Here is a 22,729-nt window from a genome sequence, read left to right on the forward strand (position 1 = left end):
TTTACTTTCTATCTCTATTCTCCATTCCCCTAATATTCAGTAAGAAAAAATATGCAGAGAAAATACTTTATACAGTGGCTTGAGTAAGTATTACTGACTTGATGCCACTTATGGTCTTTTGCAATTCATTTATTTTATTTATTTTTATTTATTTTAATTCCATTTATATCCCGCCCTTCTCTGAAGACTCAGGGCGGCTTACAAGCTTAGCAGTAGCCTTCATTCTATGTATATGCCTGCTTATTAGGGCGTTCACACACACCCCCCCCAAGCGGCATTATTACAAAGTCAGCTTATTGCCCCCAACAATCTGGGTCCTCATTTTACCTACCTCGGAAGGATGGAAGGCTGAGTCAACCTTGAGCCTGGTGGGACGCGAACCTGCACTAATTGCAGGCAGCTGGTGTTACTTAAGGAGGCATTAGCCCACTGCTCCACCAAGGCTCTTGGCAATATGTTACCTATATTATCAAATATTCTTTTAAATTCAGGTAAATGTACGACCAAGATCATCTCTCCAAGAAGCAAATCTCATAGTTTAAGGTATATGGTATTTGAAAAAAAAACACATTATGAATGTTGTACCATTCAAGTTCATTTGGTACTGGATTTCTAGAGGTGCCCAGCAAGACAAAGGAGAGATACGCATTCTAAAGCAACTTTTTTCTCATAAAAGCAAATATATGTAGCTCAGGGATGAAGTGTGCTGTTCTTGGTGGCTCTCTGGGCTTGTGGGTTTGCTTGAAGACTTTTCATTAACCAACAAGGTAGCATCAGCACCGCATCACCTTTTGTGCTTTATCAACTTTCAAAGAGCCCGGTTTGAGCGTAAGAGCCACTTCTCTCGGTGTTTGTGAAAGTCTTGTTCCTTTCTACCTGTGAGCTCTTCCCATCGATGTGAAGGAGGAAGAAAGGTGACCTGTTGCGTGTGCAGTGACAATATCTATTTCAATGCTTGCAGTGTTTTATATTTCATATTTAGTATATTTCAAAATAACTTAAAAGACCTCCTGCTGCTGCATGAATCTTGGGGCCAGAAAGAAAAGAAAATTTGTGTTCTTAATTTTTATTTTTAATTCTGTTGTTATTATTATTGTTATTATTATTATTATTATTATTATTATTATTATTATTATTATTATTATTATTATTCAGAAACGACTTTATTTATTTAATTGGATTTATATACTGCCCCTCTCCAAAAGGACTCGGGGCAGTGTACAGGGCAATTAAAACACTATAAACAACACATAATGTATAAAAATTAAAATGAGATTCAATCAAATAGCCCTAAACAATAAACACATACTAAAATTTAAAATTTTTTAAATTTAAAATCTAAAATCCCAGTCCCTCAGTCCAGGCCGGCAAGTTCAAATAGCCAAGTCTTGCTATTCTGAATGGTTCACTGTATTCATTAATTTGAGGCAGGTCACCGGCCGCTCTGTTTAGTGTGTGTTGGGGCCGTTTGCTGATATTCTCCTAAGAATCTTCCATAATACCTCAGGCCAGTTTTCCCCACATGACAGCTTCTAAAGAAAAGAAGAAATAAGGGAGACAAGATAGCAGTATTCCAGTATCTGAGGGGCTGCCACAAGGCAGAGGGAGTCAGGTTGTTCACCAGAGCACCAGAGGGAAGGATGAGAAACAATGGTTGGAAACTGATCAAAGAGAGAAGCAACCTGGAATTAAGGAGAAACTTTCTGATAGTTAGGACAATCAACCAGTGGAACAGCTTGCCTCCAGAAATTGTGGGCACTCCATCATTGGAGATTTTTAAGAAGAGACTAGACAATCACCTATATGAGATGGTATAGCGTTAGGTTTATGGTATAGACTGGAGTAGAAGACCTCCAAGGTCCCTTCCAGCTCTGTTCTGTTCTGTTCTATTCTATTCTATTCTATTCTATTCTATTCTATTCTATTCTATTCTATTCTATTCTATTCTATTCTATTCTATTCTATTCTATTCTATATATTGGATTATGACTTATATATCCCATATATCAAGGTTGACTCAGCCTTCCATCCTTCCCAGGTAGGTAAAATGAGGACCCAGATTGTTGGGGGCAATTAAGCTGACTTTGTAATAATGCCGCTTGGGGGTGTGTGTGAAAGCCCTAATAAGCAGGCATATACATAGAATGAAGGCTACTGCTAAGCTTGTAAGCCGCCCTGAGTCTTCGGAGAAGGGCGGGATATAAATGGAATTAAAATAAATAAATAAAATAAAAATATAAGTAAAGTGTCATATTAGCCACCCAGAGTAGATGGTGAATATTTGGTGAGTAGATGGTCATAGAAATTTAATAAAGAAATAAATACATGTTTGAATATTATCAAACAACTTTTTTGTCAAAGAGAATGATAGCTCTCAGCCCAGCCTTTTGGCTGAATCCTGTAAAAGAGGTGACACATAGATCAATTATAAAATAAAGCCATAAATTCCATTCAAAACAAAGCCTAGTATATAGACGGTGAAATTCAGAGTGTCAGAAACTAGTAAAGGTAAGGAAGGTAAATAAGCAAAAAAAAAAAACCCACTTAAAACTGGCTGTAGGGACATAGGGTGACTTTCTATGACATATGAAGGTGGCAGATTTGACTCCAAGAGGATGAAAGCAGGGCATCCACACCCACTGTATTAAATCTTTGAAATGGTTTCAGCTCTGAAGTTGTAATAAAGTTTCAGTTCTGGACATGATGTTGATTTTTTTTTGGAAGTTCAAGCCTGCAATGATAAGGCTGACACACTGACAGGTAGCATTTCAGCATGCTTGAACTAAAGCGAGAAACCCTTAGGCCTGGTTCATGATTTGAGGAGCTCCTTAATATAAGTGGCTTCTAAAGACTCTTCTACATCAGTAAAGTTTTGATTATGGGATCTTCCAGCAACTGTGGAGACAGTTTAAATTAAAACTACTGTGGAAAATGTAGTTGGGTGCTTACTTTTACAGCCACCTAAATAACACCACAGTTTTCAGCCTAAGACAGGTGTCCGTTTTACAGACTCTCTAATGAAGATATCTTTTGGTGTACAATCTTCAGTTATATCCTGATACCTGGTTTAAAGAAAATGGCATTTTTAACAGTGTTGGTTAGTTCTCAAGGATTTGGCTGTCAGTTTTCAGGTTCTTAATTATTATAAGTAAAGAAATAGCACAAAAAAGCTTCAATTTTCTCCCCTAAAATATAGCATGTGGACTATATAGTAACATTCTTTGAAGCATTACCTTTATGACATTTGCTTTCTTTTTTCTGTCTGAGATGCTTCATGGCTCATGGGCTTTGACAAGTCCTTGAAAGTAAAGTAATCTTTCTTAGGAAAAAAAAACACTTGATATAGTTGCTCACATCTATTGATCTATTGGACTGCAGGAGATGTATGCCTAATATTCATAATTAATTAATTTCACTTTTTACAAAGGGCAATGAACAAGATAAAGAACGTTAGCCCAGATTTGGAACTGTGCCAGAGATTTTAAGCCTCACACATTTCATTGAAACAGGTAATGAATCAAGCAGAAAAATAATGGTTACAAAAACTATAGGTCACTGTCTTTTCCAACTGAATTCTCGGTCCAGAACAGAAATGGCCCTAATGGGCTTTACTAGTTTGTTCAATAAGGGTCTACTCAAATTCCATCTGTGAACATTTGGTCAATCGTTTTATGGAAAAAAGGATATTTCTCCAAGTTCATATTAATTTTTATGCACATCTGTCCACTAAGCTAATCCCCACCCACATGTCATTTCAATTAAAACTAAAAGAACATATCAAAATTTGGGTTCTAGTCTCTCTCTCTCTCTCTCTCTCTCTCTCTCTCTCTCTCTCTCTCTCTCTCTCTCTCTCTCTCTCTCTCTCTCTCTCTCTCTCTCTCTCTCTCTCCTGTGCATGTTTTAATTACCTTATTGAAGAAAAAGCGTCAAGATATTTTTCACTACAAAAATAGATTTGGGGTACTATTTATTCCAAGTGCAAAATACTTTGCCTGATATAATGAGTGCAACTGTCAGTTCCTTATTGTATACAAAATGATCATCTTATAAAGAGTTTTGCAAGAATAAACATTCATGACAATTGTAGTAAAAAAAAATGAAACATAGGAGACAATTATACTTAACTTATTTCATGTATGCTGGAAGATCAACAAGTAATAGACCATTTTTAATGATTTTTCCATGTAATCCCAGACTAAATGCAATCAGCTTCTTTATTTTAAATAATTACGGCGGTTTTCAAACAGCAGCATGCCCCAAATTTACATTTTAATCACAGCATATTAATAAGAAAGGGAAATAAGACAATGATGACAATTGCAAATGTCAACTGGTTTAATCATCCTTAACATTAAAAGACTGCTATAACTTTAAGAATCCAGCATAGCTGACTTTGAAGCTTAAGTTTTTATTTTTCTGCTTTATTGCATGCTTCAAAACTACTTGGACAAATACAAAACAAGAATTACAGTGCACCATAAGTTATTTTAATATCTTGTAGTGGTGTGTATATCCAGCGTAATCCCAAGGCTATTATTAAGGTTCTGTGTTTGTGTGAAAATGTCAAGATGTTTCGAGTGACTACACACTTTAAATTATATATAACTGTTACTTTATAGCTAATAGGTACTAAAATTACTTTAAAACAGAAATGTAAAGTTATATTTTTATCCTTTTTGACACACAATAAAGCTTGTTTATGAGATACATTTTCTCAAGTATTAGTATAATGTTTACTTGATAGTCAACTGTGAAATGGCACAATCAAGACAGTTATTTGGGTGATAATGGTTGAAAAGGTGTTAAAATAGTTGTTATGTAAAAGAAACCATTTTTTTAAAATTTTGCTCTTCAATTACTTTTTCAGAACTCTTGAGTTTTATTATACATCCTGTCCTTAGCTTTTTTTAATTTAGAAGTGACATAAATTTAGAGTTACTTAAATTAAATTAATATTAGATTAACATTGAAAAGATATTGTTTTACATAAGACTTACATACAACTTATAAGAATGTCAAAATAAGATATTAATACTGTTGTCATGCATTCTGTGTTTCCTAGGAAAGGCAGTTTAGGAAATGAAGATAGTATAGATGCAGTAAGAACATTTCATTATTTCCTGTGAAGCCATTTATCAAAGGCTAAAATGAGAAATACTTAACATGCAGATGAAGCATGTTTTACTATGCCAGGTACTGAGTAAATTGCATTGACACAGAGCATGTTGACAAAGAGAGCAATCTAATTGTCTGAAAATGGAAAAGAATATAATCAATTTTACCAACATATAAGAAAGTGACTTAGTGTGTGCCCTTACAAAACAGTATGTGTGTGTCACAATCAAATTCTTCTCACTAAGACAATAGCATTAGTGAGAATTGTATTCCTGTTAACAGCTTGGAAGGAAAGAGGGAAAGACTTTTGATTTTAAAACATAATATTCATATCCTATATCTTCCTTCCTTCCTTCCTTCCTTCCTTCCTTCCTTCCTTCCTTCCTTCCTTCCTTCCTTCCTTTCCTTCCTTCCTTCCTTTCTTCTTTCCTTCCTTCCTTCTTTCCTTCCTTCCTTCCTTCCTTCCTTCCTTCCTTCCTTCCTTCCTTCCTTCCTTCTACATTAGATTACATGAATATATTTTGAGTATAATTCTCTTAATTTTGTTACTTTTGAATGTTAAATTCAGTTCTTAAGGGTTTGATTTGTATACCATATTTATAAGTTTCCCTTATATTATATCTTTTCTTCAGTGCCCTCAGAATTCTGCACAAGGGACTATGCCTGATTTTATTCACAAAGGAAAGACCCTGAGAAACAAATTAAGATTTCTCTGTGTCTACTTTGTACTTGTTCATACAGAATTTGAGGTTAAGAAACAGATTGATTCATCCATCCAAACTGAGATCTTACTGTATGAAACTCTTTGGTTATCTTTGTAATGCTCAGATAGGATTTCTCTCCACAAAACTTGTAATTTTTATTAACAAGCAAATAGAATTCCATTATTTTTTCTCTGCTTGACTACGTAGGTGAACATTCCATTTAGTTGTAGATTTTTGATTTGGTTTGATTATGGTCCACCCAAAATTGTAAATATATTTCTAAATGGAATAAAAAAAACCTGCATTAAAGAAATTGAAGGCAAAAGAAAAGCAATCTGATAGATTTGTCCATCTTTCTCAAATGCAGATCTATATCTTGACCTGACAGCAGAATAAGAAGCAGTTTCTGAGTAAAGAAACATGTCTGAGTCCCAGAATGCATGGATAAGAATTTCTATTCTTTTCTATTTTTATAAAAGTTACCCAAATTCACAAACTCATCATCTTGAAAAAAATGAAGTAGGAAAAAGTGAAACTGACAGATTCATTGATCCAGGCAGTGGTGAGCTCAACAAAGCTTAAGTCTGAATTCCTGTCTATTTAACCATGTTTGTGGTATTGAATTAGAGTTGTCACATCTTTTTTGTCAAAGGCTCCTCATCTTTAACAGTGACATGTCGGGCAAGTGCAACATGATCCCCTCTGTACTGGGAATAGCTGCGTCTAATGAATTTGGTTAGAACAGATGGTTGAGGATTTTGTTCATTTAACTTCTTTCATACAAATTTAACAAATTTGCAAACTTCTGCATAAACAGGAAGCATAGAGCTTGAAATTTAAAATGTTACAATTTGGGGAAAAAGCCAGACAAACAGATTTATCCATATCTACAGTACGTTCAACTAGCAGATGATTAGAAGGCATACTGGAGTCACATAGAATGGATTAGACGTTTCTGGTGAAATAAATTGGTGGGCATAACTGTGTTTAATTCTTTTTTTCCAGACCAGTTCAAAAGGATGTTTTTGACCTTTAATCCCTGAGAAGCTATGGGGCAGGTTACCTGAAGTAGAACTGCCTCTGGTAGATACTTCACCAGACCTTAGAATCTTCCAGGTCCTCACACCAAAAAGAGTGAGGAGATCCTATATGAGGGAAGGAACTTTTTCTGTGGTGGCATCCATTTTATGGAATTCCCCCCTATCAAGGCCCAACATGCACTCCTACTAGCATAATTCTGCACCACATGAAGCTTTCTATTTTTCCAGGCTTTTAAATTTGTTCTTGATTCATATATATTTTTTTAGATTTTGTAAGATGTGTTGTTGCCTAATTTGTATGGAGTTGTTATTGTTTGTTTGATTTGATTTTTTTCTTGTTTTATTTGAACCACTGCACTTGATTGAAAACTGCTGAGAGTGCTTCAGCTGTCCTTTTAAAAATATTAATTAAATATTGTCTCAACACCTACAATACTGATCGTAACAGTATTTTCTTTTTAAATTCACAACTAAAGCCTTCTTCAGGGATTAAAAAATGAGGTGATAGAAACACCAGCTATGAATCTGTCCTGTTCACATTCTAACTTTTAAGTATTGATAGGGAAGTCTCTGTGAAGTATGTGACTATGTACAGTTTAACATAAGTATAACAATAGCATGCAGCCCTGCATTCATTTGTACAGTAAGTAGCCCACATGGCCTTCTCTCTGATCAATTGCTATACTAAAGAAAACTGCAGTTTGATCAGAAGCATCTCAGGAAAGTAAGTTCTGCCCATCCATTCAAGAAATGAAAGTCAGTTTTGACTGGGAAATAATTTCCATCCTTGGTAGTTTGGTTAGAAGCCAGTATGCAAGTTGTCTAAGTTTCCTTGACTCACATTTGTTGGAAATGACTTACCGGTAATTATGAGCAAACAAGAAAAAAAATATCAATGGCCCAGATTTCCAGCCATACTCCATGTATTCAATGAGTATGTTTAAAAACCAAATGTGATTGGAATTTTAGTTCCATGTTTTTCAAATTAGATTCTGATGTCACTATTCACAATCCTCAGGCAGCTATCCATCACTGGATGATTGGACATGGACCTCCTGAAGTTTATCCATGGGAAAACTTTAGATTCTCCCAGAAGTAAAAAGAAATTCCTGGTAGACAAGCTTCTATAAAAAAGCAGTTTTCCTGTTATCATCAGCTTTACTTAGCAATGTTGGCTGCAGAGAAGTCTAGTTTTTATTTTAGGATGGACAAAGTTTGACAAAGTTAATAGGGTTAAGTTTAAGCCAGGCAAGACCAGAGTCCTCTGTATCATATGGAATGTACAACTAGTGTCCAAAGATTTTTGAGGGTTCCTGGCTACCCACTTAAAACCAGGGCTTTTTTTCTTATAGAACGCTCAGAATGTAGTTCCAGCACCTTTTTTGGATGGAACCTTGTAGGATAGGCAAGGCGGGTTGCATGACATGTGTGAATTCCGGCACCTTTTTCTTTTACAAAAAAAGCACTGCTTAAAACTAACAGCCTTGTTATCCATCCAGAGAAAATTTGGAAAGACAATTGTTCCCCACTTCATGTTCTCAAAGGCAGCATGCTTCCAGCTAAATCTTTCTTTTTTATATCCAACAGATACAGTATGTTTGCATTTTGAAATTTTAGTTATTAAGACATGGATACATTAGCGACAGCAAAATACTAAAACACACAAGTTAAGTAGATTTTTAATCTTTTGAACGCCAAATGTAGAATTTTCCAAATGTAGAATAACAGCATTAGTGATCTTCTGAAGATACTCACTTTTCAACACAACTGAAATTACTCATCTCATTGATTTAAATTATACAAATAGAAAATCATATGAATGAAAGAACTGGAGACCAAAATGATAAAAAAATATCACAGTGACATGCTTGGTTATTAGTTAGGGACTGAACTCATTTTCCATTTGAATCTGAAGCCATGTGGGCAGATACTTGATATGCCCTGCATAAGATTTTCTTCTTGGCTCATAAATGTAATGACAGTTCAACCCATAGTCCTGAACATCCCAAAAGCAATCGTTACTTTGATCATGCATTTCTTAGTAAGCTTATATAATTTATAATAGTAGATCTGACTTTCTCCTAAATTCTTTCTTCCTGCTGGTTGCTGTGATTTACCTTGTATTGACCTTCTGACTACACAATGATAAAAAATAAAGAGTGTTTTCTTTGTTCTGTGTAGGAAATGTGATTCATTCATTGTCTTTAATAGACTTTCAGGCCACGAGATATCTGTACGAGGCCTGGCAGCTCTAAGAAGAAACTACAACTAAACAAATACAGATAGATAGATTGGAAAGCCTTATAAATCAGTTGATAATATTCTGCTACTACTTTATATAAGACCTGAATTTAAGATACCATGTGCAGTTCTGGTCACTACTTTATAAGACAAACATTGCTGCAACTGAAAACTTACAATGGAGGGCAAACCATAGGATGTAAAATATGTGGAATGAGAATTATAAAGACAGATGAGTATATGAAAGAAGGGACTCTAATGTGCAGGACTGAGTCCTTCTATTAAGGAAACAGGCTCTTGAAAGTCAGTAACTCAACACTCCTGATTTCACATAGAGGCAGTAAGTGCATGAGCTGAAAGAAATTAGTTCACATTAGCAGCACTCTTAGGAAAAATCATAAAATTATGTCAGCAGTATTATTCCCAGCCAAACCTAAAAGGGCATTTACACATGAGAGAGGGTGGGGAAAAGGAAAACCAGGATTACATTTACACTTGAAACATCCTAAATATAACAAAAGGAAAGGAAAGAAGTTTCATTCCTAACAGGGCAAAGAAAAGTAATAAGGCCAAAAACAACGACCAATTTAGGTGTTGTTGTTTTTTTAAAGGCCACTGGATTAAAGATGCTTCATGAGAGAGTCAATACTTAAATATTTGCCTAGCAGCTTAGGAGGATGACCTATATTGAGTCAGATTATTAGTCTATCAGATATAAGGAAAGGAAATTGTTTTGGATTGGTGCAATGTGTGAAATATTGAGATAAATTGTGGATGCTTTCATGATTTTTTTGGGGGGGGAAGGAGAGATAGCTTGACTGTCCACAGAATAGCTGCCATGACAGCATAATCATCCATAAAGCATCCATAATCAAAAGGCAATCAGATGGAATTGTTTTCCAACATTGACTCCTAATCTCCCAAGATGTTTCCCCTAGGACCCCCCGCTTACCTTTGAGCACGAGCTATGAATCTAGAAGTACATCCAGATTGTACACTGCTCTTAAACAGGCAACACAATGCCATTCAAGATCAGAGATGGAATATCCCCAGGTTTAAGTGGCCCCAATAACCAAAACCACTTGGTTGACTTAGTCAGAGACGGTTCTTCCTCATCCAAGCATGCACAGCCACCAAACACTAGAATAAGACCTTGACAGCCTCACTTGGCCTCTTGAGATCAAAACATACAATATCTTTTGCCAGCTGGAAGATGACCTAATCCTGTAATTTTAGCTAGATTTTTGAATAAAAGAGGAGACAGAGTTAAGCCCTGAGGTGTCCCGTGATAGAGGGGACAAGGGAATTATCTCTTTCAACCATAATAGAAAGGAACTCCCTATCCCTAACCCCAGAGCCTGCCCTGCAAGATATCATGGTTGACAGTAAGTAAAACCTCTGAAAGAACCAGTAGTGCAATGATGGATGCAACACTTTCATCCCAGTTCTGTCGCAGGTCATCTAGACATAACTAAAACTCACGAATGAAGGCAAATATATGTATCCCAAGATAATGATGCGAAATTGAATTTGGGTCAGTCATTGGGACCATACTCTTCCAAGCTTTCAGACTCATATTCAGGGAATTTTTCTACTGGATATATGATTTGGGGTGTTCTGTGAGTCATGTTTATGTGGTTGATTGAAGCTGGGAAACGGCCCCCTTGTCAGTTAATAAGAGTGCTGAATTACCACCAGCCTGTCAAATACTTAGGAGCCGTGGGCTTGGCAGTCCAAGAAAACAACAGCCAATTACCAGCCATAAACACACCAATCAGCCAATAGGAAGGCATCACATAAACACAACTCACAGAACAGCCCAAAGCACGTATTCCAGTAGAGAAATTCCCTTGGAAATCTTGGAAGAATAAATCTCTGGTCCTAGTGACCGACCCAAATTCGATTTTGCATAACTAAAATTGTTTCTCTGGTAAATCTGGACCTGAAACCTTACTGAATCAGGTCAAGATAATCCACTTCTTCCAATTAGCCATATTTTACAATTAGTCATCTACAGTGTTCAGGAAAGGACAATGCTATATAATAAGACTTTGAGTCTGAGGAAAATCTCATGCAAACTATATGTATGCTTGATAATGAAAGAAGATAATGTAACTATTATTTAAAATTAATAACAATTTTAATAAAAACATTGATAAGGAACACTGGATCTTAGAATATGATTTGCTCATCTATTTAAAAAATGCTTTATAAAATCATATAAAGGAGAGAGAAAAAATCTCATTTGATATTTAAAGCCTAAATAATATATCAGTGATACAATCAACTGCGATCATCTTACAAATTTGATTTTTATATCCCTATAGATTTGTCAGAGACTGCAGCTGAATTTATATAGTAGGACATGAAATTAGTTAGCTTTGAAGTAAGGATTCAATTCAATCCTTTAGCTTCCAGGTTTTGTTCTTTGTTGTCTGCACTATAGCTTCTCAAACTCTTATTCTCAAAGATCAGTTTTTCTTTCAAATTGGAGTGCAAAATGGAAAATACTGGTTGCAATCATAACAAATACACAACATTTAACATGCATTCTGCTCACACCTGATCCTTGGGAATTTAGTTATTTGTCTCTGTCCTCTAAGGTAAGATGAACAAAATCTAGCATAATAAAGAAGTATGATACACAAACCCCACAGAAATAATACCACTTTATTCCCTAAATGAAATGTATTTGGATGTGTTAAATATCTTATTTTATACACTTCAAGGAAGCTATTTAAAAAAGGCAAGAACACATCCTGGTGTGTCTATCACACTACAAATCTTGCAAATACAGTAAAGCCCTCTCACATTAATTATTGATAAAGGATTAAAACTGTTAAAAGCATATTTTAGCAGACAGCAAGGGCATTTTATCTAATAATCATATTATCTGTTAAATACAACACTTGGATCAACATCTCAGAATAATTTGTTTTTTTAAAAAAAATCAAATACATGCTATTTATTCTTTACTATTAGAAACAGGAGAAACCACTTATCACAAAATCTACTAAAAATAGGTACAATATTTGGTGTACAATAAAACCTCCCTTAAATATTTCCTTAAGCTTGTCTGCTCTTGGAATCAGTTCACCAGCCACTGCTCTATCAATGCCATTATTCTTAGACATCTTCCCTCACATCACAACTTCCTCTTATGCTAGCTATGAAGCTTTTGCCAATAGAATTTTCCACCTACAACAGACATGTCAAACTCATGATGTCACATGACGTATTGGAACTTTTCCCCCATTAGCGGCAATGGTATGGGCACACTTTCCTTGCGATGCGTCTGGCCCACGGGCCGGCAGTTTGACATCCCTGACCTACAAAGACCAAACCAGAAGCAGATGTAGATGATTTTTCCTTTGGCCTCAGTTACTGGCCAAAAGAGATAAGCATGGTTTATTATTATTATTATTGTTATTGTTATTATTATTATTATTATTATTATTATTATTATTATTATTATATAAAACTTTTATTCATAAAACATGAAACTCAGTCAACTGAACACTCAAATTGACTGGCACTAATGGTTGAAACGGGTTGCTGCCAGCATCCTAGGTATCAACCAGGTATCTCCTTAAAATGTAAGATGTTCCGAGTAGCGCATTTTTTGTAGCTTTGCTGGAGTTATTGCAGGAAGCATGGATGATGATGATGATGATGATGATGATGATGATGATGATGATTAGCGTATGGCATTGTTACAGTAGCTAGGAGACCACAATGCTATTGCAGAGTAGTAGTTTGGCTTGCCAAGGTATTAGCCCTAATATAGGACATGCTTGCGCGCTTCCCAAAAGGAGGGTGACCTGTCTTCACATCAAAAAGAAAGATGAGCAATTCTTCCTGCAGTTTCACCCAAGGCCCTCTCCCTTCCCGGAGCTTCCTCATAAGCGGGAACCCACTGGGAAGGTTCACAGCTGTCAGGAATCTGACTATCTGCACAGAGCACCAGCTCATCTCCCTACCGACATGGTACCTATCTATTTACAGGCAGTCCTCAACGTATGACCGCAATCAAGCCTAAAATTTCTGTTGCTAAGTGACACAGTTGTTAAGTGAATTTTGCCCCATCTTACAGCCTTTCTTACCACTGTGGTTAAGTGAATCACTGAAGTTAATTTAGTGATACAAAATTGTTAACTGAATCTGGCTTACCCCATTGACTTTGCTTGTCAGGGGAGGGTCTCGAAAGGTGATCACATGATCCTGGGACACAGCAGCCGTCATAAATACGAGTCAGTTGCCAAGCATCTGAATTTTGATAACATGACTATACGGATGCTGCAATGGTCGTTAAGTGTGAAAAATGGTCATAATTCACTTTTCCCAATGCTGTTGTAACTTTGAACAGTCACTAAATGAACTGTTGTAAATCAAGGATTACCTGTACTTGCATCGAACATGCTTTCAAACTGTTAGGTGGGCAGAAGCTGAAGCGAGTAACAGGAGCTCACCCTGCTCTCCAGCACTTGGGCTTAAACTGCCAGAGCTGGGATCATCTTTAGTGTCATTAAGCCACCGTGCCTCTTAGAATGGAGGGTTGGTCGTCAATAAACTTGCTATTATTTGTTTTCTCTTTCATTGCTTTGTTACTTCAGTTGACAATGAAATATACAAAGACTATCTGAAGGATGCCAAGTGGAGAAGTATGGCACCAACTGCAATCAAACTGGCGTATATCTGGAAGGCATCAGTTAAGATTGTCTTAACCACCACATCATGCTAATTCACCTCCATTGGATTAGAGGCAACTTTAGAGGGGGAAAAAACTAATTCGAAGATATCAAGGAATGGTAAAGAGAGCACGAAATACAAAAATGTCCTTTAATACAATGGGATCAAAGGCAGTAAGCTGGATAATTTCAGGAGCCCACCAGTAAACATCAAGTAACTTTGTGGGATCTTGAAAAATCATAGTTCACAGCCAGAGAACTGAGCTTCATTAGAATGTTATTGCAAATCAGCAAATTTGCCCTCAGACAAGGTAAAACAAATGTAATAAACATGCTGGGTCTCAATTATTTTACTACCTTAAAAACAAGAGCATTTTAAAAAAAAACCTGGTTTTACAGAAAAAAAGGTCTATAAATAAATGATCATAGTAATACTTTAGCCATTGTGGGTTGTTTTTTTCTTACAAAGCTATCCAGTTAAATGGAAAAAATGAATCCGTGCCTGCAGTCTGGCGTGGAGATACCCTGCAGCTAACATGCAAAGAAGACAGAATCGTAACTTGAAAACATTCACCCGCCGAAGTTGAAAAGTACAGAAAATAAATGCCAAAAAAACCTGCTTTGTCAGAGCAAATTGGTCAAGATGTGTTTCTGAGGGTTGAAAACATGGTGAGACTGCAACATTTTTGTTTAGCACAGAAGTTGCAAAAAACAAACTGAGAAATATTAACTGCAATTCGAATCACTTACATTTCAAACCCTATTCCAAATGTCCATCTCTAGCCTTCTTCTTCCTCTTCTTTTTTTCTCCTTTTCATGAAAATTCATTAACTTTTGCACACTGAGAGGTTTTTTTTCTAAAATAGCACCTCCACTTATCCCCGACATAAACTGCAGTTCCAATTCCCAGCAGCGTTGCCTAAGTAATTTAAAGGAAAATTATACAAAATAAATAAATAAATAAAAGTTAAAAAAAAAAATCTCTTGACACAAAATATATGCAGAATTTCTTTTTCAATGAAGATCTAATAAAGATCTAATAAAGCTCTTAAGTCTGGCTATGTAAAAAAAATGCCCTTTTCACAGCTGATAAAATACAAATTAATCCTTAGAGGATTTAATATATGCCTATTTATTACTTTCAAGTAGGGAAGTAGTGCTGCAATTAATAAAGCTTGTTCTGCAGTGTACGTTGAACTCGGAGTCTCTCTATGGAAACAAACCCAAAAAATCGCACTTGCATTTTTGCTTTCCATGTCTAGAAATGCTATTTCAGAAACTCTGATTCGCATCAGTGATATGTTCACCAAATGCATAGATATTCACAAAGATTTATCTCCTTTGCATGCAACTTGTGCTGGATGGTCATCTCTGGAGAGCAAAAACAAATGATCAAACCCTTCAAACAGACCACCAAGATGATTTTAAAAAAACAACAAAGCAGGCTATTCTTATTGTGTATGTATACAGATAGTCCTCAACTTTGGACCACAATTGAGCCCAAAATTTCTGTTCTTAAGTGAGACACTTGTTAAGTGACTTTTGCCCCATTTTATGACTTTTCTTGCCACAGTTGTTAAGTGAATCATTGCAGCTGATAATTTAGCGACCCGGTTGTTAAGTGAATCTGGATTCCCCATTGACTTTGCTTCTCAGAAGGTTGCAAATATTAAATATTTTTAATTGTATATGTATTAACAATTAAGAATTGTATTTGCCCAGTGTGGAAAAATGCATACCACCAGAAGAAGAGAGGATCAAAGAAGCACTGGATGGTGTAGTATTGAAACTAGACTGAAACATTTAACATGTACCACTGAATTACCAATGGACCCAGACAACACGTTTATGACTATAAAATTAGAAAATTAATAAAATGTTTACAAAAAAAGTTGCAAAAGGGGATCACATGGCCTTGGGACACAGCAACGGTCATAAATATGAATCAGTTGCCAAGCATCTGTATTTTGATCACATGATCACGGGAAGGCTGCAAAGGTCCTAACTGTGAAAAATGATCAGAAGTCAGGGCCATTGTAAGTTTGAATGGTCACTAAGTGAACTTTTGTAAGTTGAAGACTACAGCTGTAGATATCTAGGCCTTGCTGAACAATACTTAATCAAAACTTTAAATGCATTGAGTATACCGATTTGTGCATACTTAACCCCTCATACATATACACATTCATGCTTTCTGGCTGCAAGGACGCGGTGGCTCAGTGGGTTAGGATGCTGAGCTTGTCAATCAGAAGGTCGGCAGTTTAGCGGGTCGAATCCCGACTGCCGCATAACAGAGTGAGCGCCTGTTACTCGTCCCAGCTTCTGCCAACCTAGCAGTTCAAAAGCATGTAAAAATGCAAGTAGAAAAATAGGGACCACTAAGGTGGGAAGGTAACAGGGTTCCGTGCGCCTTTGGCGTCTAGTCATGCCGGCCACATGACCATGGAGACGTCCTCGGACAAGCGCTCACTCTTCGGCTTTGAAACGGAGATGAGCACCGACCCCTAGAATTGAAAATGACTAGCAGACATGTGCGGGGGAACCTTTACCTTTTACCTTACATATAGACATTCATGCTTTCTGGCTGCAGGCAGCTCATGAACCAAGTCCCAACAAAAAGTTTAAACACTACCAATTAAATAAATTGTAACATGAATCAAAGCTAAGGGGGGGGGGAACCAGAGATGCTGAAAGTTTTGGCATAGCCCAGCAGCAACTGTGTGCAGGTCTCATCTCTCATGAGGGGAAGATTTAAATCAAAGCAGACCCTTGACATGAACAGCAACACCAAGAAGAGTAGATCAGACACCTTAGCTGTAATACCAACTGTCCACCACTGCTCCCATGCTCTATTGGCCCATTTTCTGGAACAAGGGGAACATCCTAGATGACAGTGAGAGCAAGTGCTTGAGAAAATTCTTCAAATCTCCTGGTCTTTGACTGTTTTGGGCCTTGTAAGGTAACAATCAGCCTAATAACCAACACCCTCAAAAATAGCTTCTGCTGTTTCTTAAAGAAAGGGGGCTTGCTTTGTTTTACACTGAGTCCGTAATACAAATCCAACACTTATTTCAGTTGCAGGGAATATTTGCCAAAGTCTACTCTTTGCCAAATAAACAGTTGAAAACTGTACAGGTTTAAATTCTGCTAGAAAATTTTGGATCTGTTTTGTTTTCTTTTTTTAAAGTTATATTTAACAACATATTTGAAGGGGGAGACAGTCTCACATATGACAGAAATTATAATTGCAGTGCTGAGTTAGTTTTTTTTAATACAGACTGTAGTGCCAAGGCAATATGACATTATTAGAGATTAGAGTGTCCTTGTGTAGCGTACTGGAAGAATAAAAGCATAGACGTTGCTTAGATTAAAGAACAGAGCTTGGGGATTGGTTGCTAACCAAGCCCAAGAGCTACTACACAGGTGAAGAAATCAGAAGAACGATTTACTGTATTCGTTAGATTGCCTTTAGCTCCAAAATGATGTTCCAGATGAATAGCAATACAACTAAAGTAAATTATCATAATTAAAAAAGGATTTGAAAACATAGGTGATGAATCAAGGGGCTCATCAACCACCAGAAAGCAGTGCCTAATCTGACCAGATTTATGTATGTATGTTTCCCTAGTTCTCTTAGACATGGTCCATACAGGTAGTCCTTGACTTATGACCACAAGCAAAATTTCTGTTGCTAAGGGAGACAGCTGTTAAGTGATTTTTTTCCCCATTTTATGACCTTTCTTGCCGCTTGTTAAGTGAATCACTGCAGTCTGTCAAGCCCTACGGGCTCGACACCACAGAGGGAACCAGGGGAGTACAACCGGCAGCACCCGCTTAGCACCGAAGGCCCAGCCGCACCTGCACCCACCAGCTGTACGGCGGGTGAACGCCGGACCCGTGGCCGCACCAACAGCTGAGAGGCGGCCAGAGACAACTGCGAGCGGCCACAGAGAACCCGTGCCGGCACAGACATCTGGGTCGACGGAGTAGGGGGGTGGAGTATTTACGCAGGCCAGGCGGATGCTGGTCTGCGCAGGGAAGGGGTGGGGCCCATGGGTGGGGCTGCTGCCTAGTTACAGGCACGGGATAAAAGGCGCGTTGGGGCGAGTAGCTCCCAACGCTGACTTTGTATGTGCATGGATCTCTTCATAGTAAAGGTTTTCTTGCAGTCAACCGTGCCACGTCGTCGTTCTTCAGGCTTGCGCTCTCCGGCGTGGATGTTAGCTTGACAGTAAGTCAGCGTGTGCGGTGGGTCCTGTACTTCAAGTGGTTCAGGTTTACCCTGAAATACGTTCCAGGGGGAAAAAACTTCCTGGAGATGCCCTCTCACGCCTTCCACAATATGACAACCAGCGGGAGGAGGTGGTACAGGCCCTTATCCCTCCTCTCGGCCCAGAGGCGGTACGGGCTGTACAGCGTCTGAAGGCGGCTCTTGTGGGGGATAGCTGGTTACAGCAGCATCCGCGGCTCCTGACTCGACGAAATGACCTGGCATGGTACGGAAGCAGGATGTACGTGCCGCAGGCCCCGCGTAAGGCTGTGCTTTATAGATGTCATGATGCCAAACAGGCCGGACACCTCGGGTTCTTAAAGACCCTGCACCTCGCCCAGCACCAGTTCTGGTGGCCTGGCATGAGGCGGCAGGTCGAGGAGTATGTCCGGCGTTGCCACATGTGTGCTATGACCAAACCCCAACCCGGGAAACCAGCGGGACTTTTGCAGGCAGTGGCGGACCCCAGCCAGCTGTGGCAGGACATAGGGATGGACTTCATCATGGACCTGCCAGAGAGCCAGGGGTACACTGTCATCTGGACCGTGGTCGACCTTTTCTCTAAACAAGCTCATTTTGTTCCGTTGAAAGGCCTGCCTTCGGCCCGGCGCTTGGCCTGGCTGTTTATAACACACGTGTATCGCTTACACGGGGCGCCTAGGCGCGTTATCTCAGACCGGGGAGTGCAGTTCACCGCCAGGTTTTGGCGTGAGTTCCTCTGGTTTATAGGATCGTCCCAGGGATTGAGCTCAGGGTACCATCCCTGCACTAACAGTGCCGCTGAACGGGCCAACGCCACAGTAGAACAATATTTGCACAGCTACATATCGTACCAGCAGTCGGATTGGGCGGACCTACTGGCGTTCACGGAGGTTGCCCACAACAACGCTGTACACAGTAGCACTGGCCTCCCACCATACACAGTGGTGTCGGGCTACGCCTTCCCTCCCATCCCCGAGTGCGACCAGGGAGCGACCTCCCCCTGCCAACCCCAGGAGTGGATGCTGCAAATCAGGAAGGCATGGGCAGCAACCAAGGAGGCACTGGACAAACAGGCCAGCATTGCGAAGGCCCAAGCAGATAAGAAGCGCCAGCCGTTCTACACCCCAGGGCTTGGGGATTGGGTCTACCTGTCCATGAAATACCTGCAGCTGCAAATACCCAGCAAGAAACTAGGCCCTAAATACATAGGCCCCTTCCAGGTCACCCACATCATCAACCCGGTCACAGTGCGCCTCAGGCTGCCCAGGTTCCTTGGCAGGGTGCACCCCGTATTCCATGGGAGCCTGTTGAAACCAGCTCCCGTTCCTGTCAGGGGGGAGTCAGTGGGCCCGGGGCCTGTGGGGAATGGGCAGTACGAAATACAGGAGATTCTGGATTCCAGGGTGCGGAGGGGGCGGCTGCAGTACCTAGTGCTATGGAAGGGGTATCCAGCTACGGAGGCGTCGTGGGTGGCGGAGCCAAACATCCAGGCCCCTCGGCTGGTTAGGGCTTTTCACCAAAAGCACCCCAGTAAACCCTCGGGAGGGGGTCGGGGGGAATCTACTGCTCTCCTTGGCGCATGTATAAATTCTGTGTCTTGCCTTCCAGGAGGAGCCCTGGTAGGAGGGGCCGACTGTCAAGCCCTACGGGCTCAACACCACAGAGGGAACCAGGGGAGCACAACCAGCAGCACCCGCTTAGCACCGAAGGCCCAGCCGCACCCGCACCCACCAGCTGTACGGCGGATGGACGCCGGACCCGCGGCCGCACCAACAGCTGAGAGGCGGCCGGAGACAACTGCGAGTGGCCACAGAGAACCCGCGCCGGCACGGACAGCTGGGAGGTGGCCAGAAACAGCTACCGGCAGTCGCGCAGCTCGATCAGCTGGGAGGCAGCCAGAAACAGCCGCCGGCAGTCGCACGGCCCGAGCAGCTGAGCGGTGGCCAGGAACAGCTGCCGGCGGTAGGGCGGGCCTCACGGGACTTCACGGAGCTGACAGCGGCCTGGCAGCCGTGTTGGAGGCGCGCGTGGGCATGGGCGGCTGCCTCGCGACCCCAGAAGATGTAGCTGCATGCAAGCCGGCAGCGACGCGGGGCGCTGTACAGCTGTGCCCTGACTTTGGGGGCTGCCAGGGGGCCATGGGTGTGGTGCAGGGTGTTGCAGTGGTGGGGGGGAGCACGCTCGGGACCTTAGGGGGAAGCTGGGCTTACACTTTTCTTCACGCTGGGGATCTCGGCGTCAGAGGGAGGAGCTGGCCGTGGGTCGACGGAGTAGGGGGGTGGAGTATTTACGCAGGCCAGGCGGATGCTGGTCTGCGTGGGGAAGGGGTGGGGCCCATGGGTGGGGCTGCTGCCTAGTTACAGGCACGGGATAAAAGGTGCGTTGGGGTGAGTAGCTCCCAATACTGACTTTGTATGTGCATGGATCTCTTCATAGTAAAGGTTTTCTTGCAGTCAACCGTGCCACGTCGTCGTTCTTTAGGCTTGCGCTCTCCGGCGTGGACGTTAGCTTGACACAGTCGTTAAGTTAGTAACCCAGTTGTTAAGTGAATCCGGATTCACCATTGAGTTTGCTTGTCAGAAGGTTGCAAAAGGTGATCATGTAATTACGGACACTGCAACTTTCATAAATATGAGTCAATTGCCAAGTGGCTAAATTTTGATGCTGTGATCGTGGGAATGCTGCAATGGTCGTAAGTGTTTAAAACAGTCATAAGGCACTTTTTTCAGTCCTGCTGTAACTTGAAACAGTCACCCACAAAATGTTTTAAGTCAAGGGCTTCTACTTTTTTAAAAAAATTGAATATACAATTAAAAACAAAAGTGGACATGTTAGAACTTCCCTGGCTTCAACACTGCTATTAGTATTACCTTATATAAAGGGCCCGAGAGCTCAAAGAGCCAGGTCTTCAGGCCCCGGCGGAATGATCGGAGGTCGGGGGCAGTTCTCAGCTCTACCGGCAGCTGGTTCCAGAGGGCAGGCACTCCCACTGAGAAGGCCCTATCCCTGGGTGTCACCCGCCGGCAATCTCTTACCGGCGGAACCCTGAGCAGACCCTCCCTGTGGGAGCGCACTGGGCGAAGGGCGTTTGATGCCGGCAGCAGGTGTTCCCTCAAATAGCCCGGACCCAGGCCATATAGGGCTTTATAGGTGATAACCAGCACCTTGAATTTCACCCGGAGGGCAACCGGAAGCCAATGCAGCTCACGGAGTAGAGGTGTTACATGGGAATATCGGGAGACCCCCATTACAACTCGCGCGGCCGCATTCTGCACCAGTTGAAGCCTCCGAGTGGTCTTCAAGGGCAGCCCCATGTAGAGAGCGTTACAGTAGTCCAAACAGGAGGTCACAAGCGCATGAGTAACTGTGCATAGGGCGTCTCGGTCCAGATAGGGACGCAACTGGCGCACCAGGCGAACCTGTGCAAAAGCCCCCCTGGTCACGGCTCCTATGTGGTCTTCAAAATTGAGCCGTGAGTCCAGGAGGACGCCCAGGTTGCGAGCCCTATCAACGGGGGGTAACACCTCACCCCCCATCGTTAGAGGTGGAATAAGTTGGTTAACCCGAGATGCCGATATGCACAGCCACTCAGTCTTGGCGGGATTGAGACGAAGCCTGTTTCTCCCTATCCAGACCTGAACCGCCTCCAGGCACCGGGACATCACGGAGAGGGCATCACTGGGTTGGTTCGGGGTGGAAAGAAAAAGTTGGGTATCATCAGCGTACTGGTGATACGCCACCCCAAAACCACGAATGATCTCGCCCAGCGGCTTCATATAGATGTTGAACAGGAGAGGCGAGAGAACCGACCCCTGAGGAACTCCACAAATGAGAGACCTCGGGGCGGATCTCTGCCCTCCTGTCAACACCGACTGCGAGCGGCCCTGGAGGTAGGAGGAGAACCACCGTAGAACGGTGGCTCCCACTCCCAACCCCCTGAGACGCCGCAGCAGGATACCATGGTCGATGGTATCGAAAGCCGCTGAGAGATCTAATAGGACCAGGACAGAGGAGCAACCCCTGTCCCTAGCCTTCCAGAGATCATTCACCAGCGCGACCAATGCCGTCTCCGTGCTGTGTCCGGGCCTGAAGCCCGATTGGTACAGGTCCAGATAATCAGTTTCCTCCAGGAACAGAGGGAGCTGATGCGCCACCACACTCTCAACAACCTTCGCCAGAAAGCGAAGGTTGGAGACTGGACGATAGTTGTTTAAAGCAGCCGGGTCCAAAGCAGGCTTCTTGAGAAGGGGTCTCACCACCGCCTCCTTCAAGGCGGCAGGGAAGACACCCTCCTTCAAAGAAGCAATTATTACTGCATGGAACCAGCCTCGTGTTCCCTCCCGAGCCGCATAAGCTAGCCAGGAGGGGCATGGATCCAACAAACAGGTGGTGGTGCTCAGTCTCCCCATGATTCTGTCCACATCATCAGGGAAACAGGGTCGAACTCAGTCCAGATAACGTGCTCAAGACCGCCTGATTCCTCCACATCAGACTCTGCCCAGTCAGAGTCCAGGCCGGTCCGGATCCGAGCGATTTTGTCCGCCAGATGATGACTAAACTCCTCGGCTCGTCCCTGCAAGGGATCCTCTCTCACCTCCTGGTTAAGGAGGGAGTGAGTCACCCTAAACAGGGCGGCCGGGCGATTATCAGCGGACGCGATAAGGGCGGCAAAGTAGTTAGACTTTGCCG

This window comes from Vipera ursinii, assembly GCF_947247035.1.
Source record: "Vipera ursinii genome assembly, chromosome: 5".
NCBI classification, from domain to species: domain Eukaryota; kingdom Metazoa; phylum Chordata; class Lepidosauria; order Squamata; family Viperidae; genus Vipera; species Vipera ursinii.